Consider the following 9836-nt stretch of genomic DNA (forward strand, 5'->3'; position numbering starts at 1 on the left):
CAAAAGGGAGGGATGCTATGTGTATGTCGAGACAGGGAATGTTTGAGATATCTCTGTACCTTTTACCAGAGATTGCATTAATCCTAAAACATCTCTAAAATGATTATTAAAAAGAAAAAAGTAATAAGCCAAGACACAATTTAAAAAGGAACTCTCTGGCCTATCCTTTAGCAGGAAAAATGAGATGCGCTCACTCTGTATAAAGTAAACATGAATTCTTCCTTCTTGAGGATGCTCGTCATTGACTTGGCTTGTTTTTACGAGAATACTGACAACATGCTAAGGGTTAGCTGCATGATTAGTGCATGTGTTTCTTCTTCAGCAAGAAACAAGTGAAAAATACTTTTGACTCAGTTCCAACATTAAAACAATTTACCACCTCATCAATCTTAAACTAAAGGATCTGTTCAAAGTGTGTTAAATTTTGTCATCTACCATTTGTAAATGCTTATTGGGTATAAGTCTAGATGTGAAGCTAAAAATACACATGTATGGTAGCCAATTAATATTTCGGTAATACTTTTCATTCTGCAATATTGAATTCAGGAGGAATATAAGATGCTCCATTGATTCAGAAAGACAGTCTCATAAAATGTCATCATTTGAGAAGAACGCCAGAGTCAAAAACAGAGAAGTGAGTTTTCCGAAACCAAGCAAGCACTAGCGCTCAATTACCTTTATTCTAAGTCCCATTGAAAAAAAGTAAAATAATTTTAGTCAAAGAATTTGGCCACTAGCTAGCAGCACAAACACATCTTGGAGAAGTATTAGGTATATTTAAAGGAGATCACCAATATGTCTCTAGAACTATCAATGCAAGAAACGCATTCATTAGGAAATAAATACAGAAACAATGTAGTCATCTTGCTTAACATCAGCTTATTCTCAAGCTCATCTGTCTCCTTTCCCCAGCGAGTCTACTGTAAACTCATTTTTAGGTCAGGAGACACTAAAATCGGCTTCTACCATCTTCTGGCTCTCGTTGGCTATTACAATATCGTTCCCATTGATTCCATCATCCATGTACCTCCAGAGCTATTTTTAGTAAATACAAAGGTTGTTACAGCAGTCTCTGTGCCTAAAGTCTAGTACCCAGAGGTTAATGTATGAGGTACTTCACAATTTAATCATTTTCTACCCTTTCTTTCTCTCTTCTTTGAGTTTCCAAATGCTCTATAATTTCCAATCATTGCATAGGCTAAATTCTTGGAGCACCTTGACTTCCTGCTTCCTCTACTAATCAATATCCAGTGATCTGTGAATCCATAAAATGCATCATATTTTCTGCTCCAAAGAATATTTAAAATATTTAACTGATGAAAAAAAGAACCATTATGACTAACTGTGAAATAGATGAATTTTCTTGAATAGTTCCCATCTCTATTTTGGGTAGATTGTAAGAACTATTCTTCATATATGCTTCAAGCAAAGAATTTTAAGGCACTAATGAAAGCAAAGCAAGGACGTTAGCCCAGGCAACACCAGCTGTTATAACAGCAGGGGAACAAACACTGCAAAATCCCTTTTAACACTTGACACAAACAGTTCAGCTCTGTGCTAACCCTCTATGCCAGAATCCCAGAGTGAAGAGACACTGTCAGAACCAACAGTCTGTTGAGTACAACGTAAGAGATGGTGGTGGAAGGTCAGGTGTTAGGACATGGTGCTTTCACATCCTGTGGACTGGATTGTTGTTTATAATGGCTTTGGTAGGAATCTGCAGCCAAGCATTTAGGCCAGAAAGTCAAAACAGATAAGCAAGGGTGTCACTCTAATACACTCTCCCAAAGTCTACTTACTTAGTTACTGTTGTTTACCTATGAAGGATAAGATAAAAAACAAAAATTAAAACACCAGAGTTTTCATTTAAGTGATAACTGGTCACCAGTTCTATCTTTCACCCTTCATTAAAGAAACTTCTTTCTGTAGCAGATGGAGACTGTCACTGCAACATTTTATAATACATATCATGCAATCATTATATGTTGCTATTATTCACCTTCCTGTCCCTTCGTTCCTCATCACTTGTTTTTCCTTTTTCTTCCCATAAAACTCCTCCTCCTTCTTGTTTCATGTTATACACACACACACAGACACACACACACACACACACACACACACACAGTAGCATTTAGTGCCTTGTAATTCTAGACATGGCTGTTACATTGTGCAGCATAAAGATCTTGTCTCATGTAATAGATGCTGCTTCACATTTGGGAAACGTTATGTTACAACTCTGACTTTTATTAGATTATTTAATATAAGCACTAAGTATGCACATGGCTCTAAAATAGCATTTCCTAAAATATCATGGGAGATAGTGGTTTGCTAAAGTTTTAAATGTACCACAAAGAGAAAAGGCTGGACTCATAGGCAGGGCAGATGTAAACTCTGTATTGCCAAAAATTCACTTGAGGTTGAGGATTGGTCATATCAGTATCATAAGAGAGAGGTTAGGGGGTGAACAGCGAACACTGAGAACTGTGATAGTGACAGTTTCAAATTCTATGTAGTTCATTCCATTGTGTGAGTGCAGTAATGATTGATACTGGGTTCTAGGCAAAGCTAAGAAAATCGTACTTGGGCATATTCTAAAGAAACGTAAACATCCAAATAGAAAGGAATGAAATACTTAATGATACACTAAAGCAAATTTCTTAGAAGGAAACAGTGAAATTTGATATGCTATAAGGAAAAAAATGGAACTTGTGGTATGAAAGGAGAAAGAAAACTAAATCTTGGAATATATCAGGCACATTCTTCATATTTGCTCAACAAATGCATGCAGTACCACAAGCAAATTCTGAGAAAATGTGTAACCCAATTACTTTTCTTAAGTTATTTCGTGATTTTATATATATATATATTCACATATATATAGGATTGAGAAAATAAGTATATGCATCAAGCAAAAAAGCTTAAAGTAATAAAAAGTACAACAAAGTAGTTATAAAAAATTAAAAAACATCTATGATGTTGGATAGTTGTTAAGGAGAAAATTAAGGAGGTCTCTTCTAACAAAATTCAGCAAAGAGACATCTTCAGTGAAATAAATCTATGTGGTTAGGACCAGATATAAAATGCTCAATTTTGCTAAAATAATAAACATAATTTAAATATCAAGAGAGCACTATTTCTCCCTATCAAATGTATGAAGATTTTAGATACAGTATTGTTGGTAAGAATAGAATACAGTAGATACTTGAATGCCACTAATGGGAATGTTGTTAATGTGATTTAAAATATTTTATTTATTTTATCTTATGTGCATGAGTGTTTTGCCTGCATGTATGTCAGTGTATCATGTGTATACATAATGAAGATCATAAGATCATAAGAGGGCATTGGATCCCCTGGAAGTAGAGTAATGGATATTTTTTGGCTTCTATGTACATGCTGGGAACCAAACTTGGGTCCTTTCTAAAAGCAGTCAGTGCTGTGAGCTACTAAGTCCCTAACTTAAGACTTTTAATAAACAGTTTTAAAAGTAATATTTATTGTTTCGGGATGGATAATTAAATTAAAATTACCCTTAGAGAAATTATTAGCTATGAGGGTCATGAGGAAATATGACAGGAAAAGTAAAGTATTCAAAATGCAGAAGTCCAGTCTTCTTGTGTAGCTGATTCATATTATGCTGGAAATAATTTTCCTTGGAATTTTAAGAGATTTTATCCTTGCTTTTTACCCACAGGCATCCTGGAACAGTATTCAGGTAACACTCTGAACAACAGTTCTTTTTATGTAGCTCATTTTATTGTCACCCAGAATTTTAGAGAGTCTGATTTTATTTTTTTACTGGAATTGTTCTGGACATTTTTAGGGTATTTTAATCTTCAAACTCATGACTTTTTCTGTGAAATTTTCTTGTGTTATCATTGCTATTGCTGATTGTGGTGGTGGTGGTAGTCTTGTTATGTAGCCCAAACTGATCTTGAACTCTTCATTCTTCTGATTCAGGCTCTGTGTGCTGGGATTACAGGTGCTGGCTGCCATACTGTCTTTGTAATAACTGATCATTTCAGGACTAGGGAGAAGGCTCGGCATTATAAAATCAAAGGAGAGAACTTGAAGCCTAAACAAACCAGCTTTTCATGCCCAATAAATAAACCACAAAGGCACATAAAGTCTACGAAAAGAAGCAGATCTAAACACAATAAAGGAAGGCTTGAATATCACAGGAGAATCAGAATCTACAAAAGAAATCCACATGTCAAAGTCACAGAGAAAAAATAATAACATGAAAAACAAAAATAATATATCCCCACCAAATACCAACAGTCCTCTAGAGGAGTACAATGAGAACCCCCTAGAGATAATGCAGGACATGGAACTCAAAAGAACAATTATAAACATGACAAAAGAATTCAGTGAATTTAAAGAACACAAAGAAATCAAAGAACTGAAGGAATATAGAATGAATGAATCAGAACAGAGTTAGAAATATTGAAGAATACTCAGGATGAAATGAAGAAGGAACTGAAACAGTAAGCTAATTGGAAACGACAGGAGAAAGCATCATGAATAAAATGAATGAAATGGACAACAGAATATCAAGACTGGAAGATAAAGTGGATGAATTAGACCACTCAAGCAAAGATTATGAAAATTTAAGAAAACACAAGAATATAACATGCAAGAATTGTGTGACACTGTAAAAAGACCAACTTACAAATCATGAGCATACAGAAAGGAGAAGAATCTCAGGATAATGGTATGGACCAGATCTTCAACAGGATTGTAGAAGAAAATTTCCCAAATTAAAGAGACATGCCCATACAAATACAAGAAGGATATAGAACACCAAATAGACAGGACCAGAAAAGAAACACTCCATGGCACATCATATTAAAAACACCAAACATACAGACAAAGAGAGAATACTGAAAGCTGCAAAAGAAAAACAAGACACATATAAAGGAAAACCCATCAGAATTACTCTTCAGTGCAAACTATGAAAGCCAGAAGAGCCTGGACCAAAATATTCCGAGTTCTAAATGACCACAGATGCCAAGTCAGATTACTTTAGCAAGCCAAAATGACTATTATAGCCAAAGGGGAAAGAAAAATCTTCCATGACATAAATAGGCTAAAAGAATTCATGTCCACAAAACCATCAATTCAGAAAGTTCTTGAAGCAATACAAACTGCTGAAGAAAGGAATGCCTATACCCAAGGTGTTACAGGAAGAAACTTAATGAAGGTATAACTATGGAAATGCACAGCTATACCAAGAATGCAAACAGAAATGAAAATGACAGGAATCAACACACATCTTTCATTAATAACTTTAAATATCAGTGGAATGAACTCCCCAGTCAAAAGACACAGACTAATTGAATGGATTAAGAAACAAAAACCCATATTTTTGTTGTGTGCAAGAGAAACTCATCTTACTTTCAAGGACAGGCACTACCTTAAGGTGAAAGGATGGAAAAAATATAGCAAGCAAAAGGTACTAAGAAAAAAGCAGCTGTTGCAATTCTAATATCTGACAAAATAGACTTTAAACTAAAACTAATCAGAAGAGATAAAGAGAGTCACTTCATTCTGATCAAAGGAACAATAAAGCAAGAAGATATTACAATCATGAACATATATTCACCAAACTCTGGTGCACCCAACTTCATAAAAACAATACTGCAGGATTTTAAGACCCAGACTAATCTTAACTTATTAATATTAGGGCACATCAATACCCCATTGTCTCCATTAAATAGGTCAACAGGACAGATAATTAACAGAGAGACATCTGGATTAAACAATACTATACATCAAATAGGCCAAACAGACATCTACTGAATATTCCACCCAAACACCAAAGAATGCATTTTTTATTCGGCATTCATGGAACTTTCTCCAAAATTGACCATATACTGGGGCACAAAATAAACCTCTACAAATACAAAAAGAATGAAATAATTCCATGTGTTCTATCAGAACACAATGCAATAAAGCTTAAAATCAACACCAGAAGAAACTCTAGTAACTACATGAACACATGGAGATTGAACAACACACTCCTGAATGATGAATGGGTCAAAGGAGAAATTAAGAAAGAAATAAATGTATTCCTGGAACTAAATGAAAAGGACAATACAATACCACAAAACCTCTGGGACATGTTGAAAGCAGACCTTAGAGGGAAATTTATAGCTCTAAGTGCCTACATTAAAAAAATCAGAAAGAACACAAATAAATGAGTTAACATTGCAACTCAAGATACTTGAAAATGAACAACAAATGAAGCCCAAACCCAGCAGACAAGAAGAAATAACAAAAATCAGAGCAGAAATTAATGAACTAGAAATAAAAAAAAAACAATACAAAGAATCAACGAATCCATGAGCTGGTTCTTTGAAAAGATAAACAAGATTGACAGACCACTAGCCCAGTTAACCAAAAGAAAGAAAGAACACCTCCAAATCAACAAAATCAGAAACTAAAGGGGAAACATCACAACAGACACCTAAAAGATCCAGAACATTATCAGGGAATACTTTAAAAACATACACATTACTAAATTTGAAAACCTAAAAGAAATAGATGGATATCTAAAAGCATGTGAACCATTGAAACTAAACCAAGAAGAGATCAACAGCTTAAACAGACCCATAACACATAAGGAAATTGACACAGTAATACAAAAGCTCCTGACTAAAAAAAGCCCAGGACCAGATGAATTTACAGCAGAACTCCACCAGGCATTTAAAGAAGATCCACATCCAATACTACTTAATTTATTCAAAAAGATAGAAATGGAGGGAGAACTACCAAATTCCTTTTATGAAGCCAGCATCACTTTAATACCAAAGCCAGGTAAAGATACAACCAAAAAAGAAAACTATAGACCTATATCCTTAACGAACATAGATGCAAAAATTCTGAACAAAATTCTTGCAAAACACATGCAGACACACATCAAAAAGATCATCTACCATGAACAAGTCAGCTTTATTCCAGAGATGCAGGTATGTTTCAATATATGTAAGTCAATAAACATCATAAATGGGTTTTTTGTATGAAATATTTTAAAATGAAATGGAGATCTTTTATAATGGTTAAAACCTCATTCAATTTTGTGTCTTGCATGGTTTATATAGAGTTCAATATTTTATAACTATATTAATTCTAATGTGAAACTAAAAATTTACAGCCAGTTTTGAAATAAATGCATCTTTGCTCTGGAAACTGTTATTGAATATGTTAATGCTGTAATGAAATGCTTCTTCTAATCTTATGGTTATTAAATAAATAATAAAAAAAATTTAAAAAAAGAATGAGGCAGGGCATGTTGAGAGGTGGGATCTCTGAAGGTGTTTGGGCACAATTTTATTAATTCACAGGAAACCTACACCTATCTTCATTTGTAGGACTTTTCTTTGGGCTAGATGGCCAAAATTCTCCTTTCTCTGCCATGTATGATATAAATCTATCTTAAAACATTCTGAGAGGAGACTAGTGTCTTTAAACTCGCTTTGAATGTGTTTTCATCTCAGTCCTTAACCATGTCTGGGTTTCTGGCAGAGGGTTCTGTCATTTAATATCTCCAGAGTACAGATAGTCTGCCTTCTGCTAGAGTTTTGGGAGGGAAAATTACTTGATTATATGACCTGGACTTGGACCAATTTATTTTTCTCCTGACTTCTTAAGATTCTTCCTATTCCTAGTCCCAGTCTCTTTTTTCCCCTGAGTCCTTCAACCTTGCCCATTGCCCTCTACAAACCCTTAGGTCTCTTTTTCCCTTGATTTTCTGTCTGTTATTAATTACAGTTCCAGTCTCTCAAAACAATACAATGTCTGGGGTCTTTTTGTTCTTTCTTTGTGGTTGTTGAAGATGTAAACTGAAAAATGTTCCCTTTGCAAAGTAAATACAAAGATAAATATGAGTTCTGCCTACTGTATTTATCTGGCAGTCAGATAAAAGTTTATCACATGTTAAAGCAATATTAAAATGGGCTCATGTACTATGGGTTTTCTATGTGAGTTTATGTTTGGAAGCAGAATCCTTATTTAGTACATCTCAGACCCTAACATAATCTGTTCTCAAAAATTTGAGTCACTACATATAGCAAAATCAAAGTCATTAGCTATAGCTTTTAACTGAGGATAAAAATCTAATAGATTTGTCTCTTAACTTACAGAAATTTTATTTTCAACAGTAAGTTGTGAAATGGAATTTTCTGGACAGTTGAATAATGTCTCTCTGAGGTCACAGAAGTTGTTCAAGGTGTCATCTCATAAGGTAATACAATTCTGATTGGGGTAAAGTGATACCTTAGGGTGGTTTTCATTTGTATTTCCCTAATTACTAACAATGTTGAGCACTTTTTAAAGATGTTTCTTAGCCATCTTTATTTCTTCCTTTGAAAACTCTGTTTAGATCTTTAGCTCATCTTTTAATTGGGTCATTTGGTTTCTCAATTCTCTGTTTTTGAGTTCTTTATATATTCTGGATGTTAAACCTCTGTCAGATGTGTCACTGGTGAAGATTTTTTCCCATTCTGTGGATTTTCTCTTCACTTTTTGGATTGTTTTTTTTTTTTCCTGTACAGAAGCCTTTTAGTTTAATGAGGTCCCATTTGTTGATTGCTGACCGTAATTCCTGAGCACCTTCTATCCGATTTAGAAAATCCTTTCCTACACCTATAGCTTGTAAGTTACCGCCAATATTTTCTTCTAATAGTTTCAAGATTTCTAGTTTTACATTGAGGTCTTTGATCCATTTGGAGTTGACTTATGTGCAAGGTGAAAGATAAGGATTTAGTTTCATTCTTCTACAGGTGGTGATCCAGTTTTGCCAGCACCATTTGTTGAAGATGCTGTCTTTCCTTCATTGTGTGTTCTTGGCACCTTTGTCAAATATCAGGTGGCTGAACTTGTGTGTATTGGGGTTTGGGACTTCAGTGATGTTCCATTAATTTATGTGTCTATTTTTGTGTTGGTACCATGCTGTTTTTATGACTATAGCTCTGTAGTATACTTTGAGATCTGGTATAGTAATCCCCGCCCCCAGCATTGCTCTTTGTGCTCCGGATTGCTTTGGCTATCTGGTGTCTTTTGTGTTTCTATACAAATTAAAGGATTTTTTTCCTATTCTCTGAAGCATGTCATAGGGATTCTGATAGGCATTGCACTGAATATTGCTTTTGGTAGGATGGTCATTTTCACAATACTAATTCTTCCAATCCATGAACATGGGAGGTCCTTCCATCCCCTGGTGTCTTCCTCAATCTTTCTTTAACGATTTAAAAATTTCATTGTAGAGATCTCTGGAGCCTTTGGTAAGATTTTTTCCAAGGTATCTATCATCTATCTATCTATCTATCTATCTATCTATCTATCTATCTCTATCTATCATCTATCATCTACCTATCTAATCATCTATCTATCTACCTATATCTATCATCTATCATCTGCTTTACATTTGGCTGTTCAGACTTTCAACATTCTAGTCTAGTGTTGGTTGGATTTTATAATTTTGGTAATAACTTTCACAGTTTCTGTTGTTTGCAATTTTTCTTGTGTATTCAAATATATGCAAGTACACGTGGTGTGTGTGTTGGGATCTCTTAGGTATAGTATCATATCATCTGCAAAAAGTGATAGTTTGACCTCTTCTTTTCCAATTAGTACTCCTTTAATTTTTGTCTCCTGTCTTATTGCTGTAGCAAGAGTTTCAAGTAGTATGATGAAAAGGAGTGGAGATAGTGGACATCTTTGTCTGGTTCCTGATTTTAATGCTCCAGTCCAAATCCCTCTAGGACTTTGAACATAAATGCATGTTGAATTTTGTCAAAGGCCTTCTCTGCATCTATTGAGGTGACCATGTGGTT

The sequence above is a fragment of the Nannospalax galili genome, unplaced genomic scaffold, assembly GCF_000622305.1.
Source record: "Nannospalax galili isolate Female #2095 unplaced genomic scaffold, S.galili_v1.0 scaffold335, whole genome shotgun sequence".
In the NCBI taxonomy this organism is placed as follows: domain Eukaryota; kingdom Metazoa; phylum Chordata; class Mammalia; order Rodentia; family Spalacidae; genus Nannospalax; species Nannospalax galili.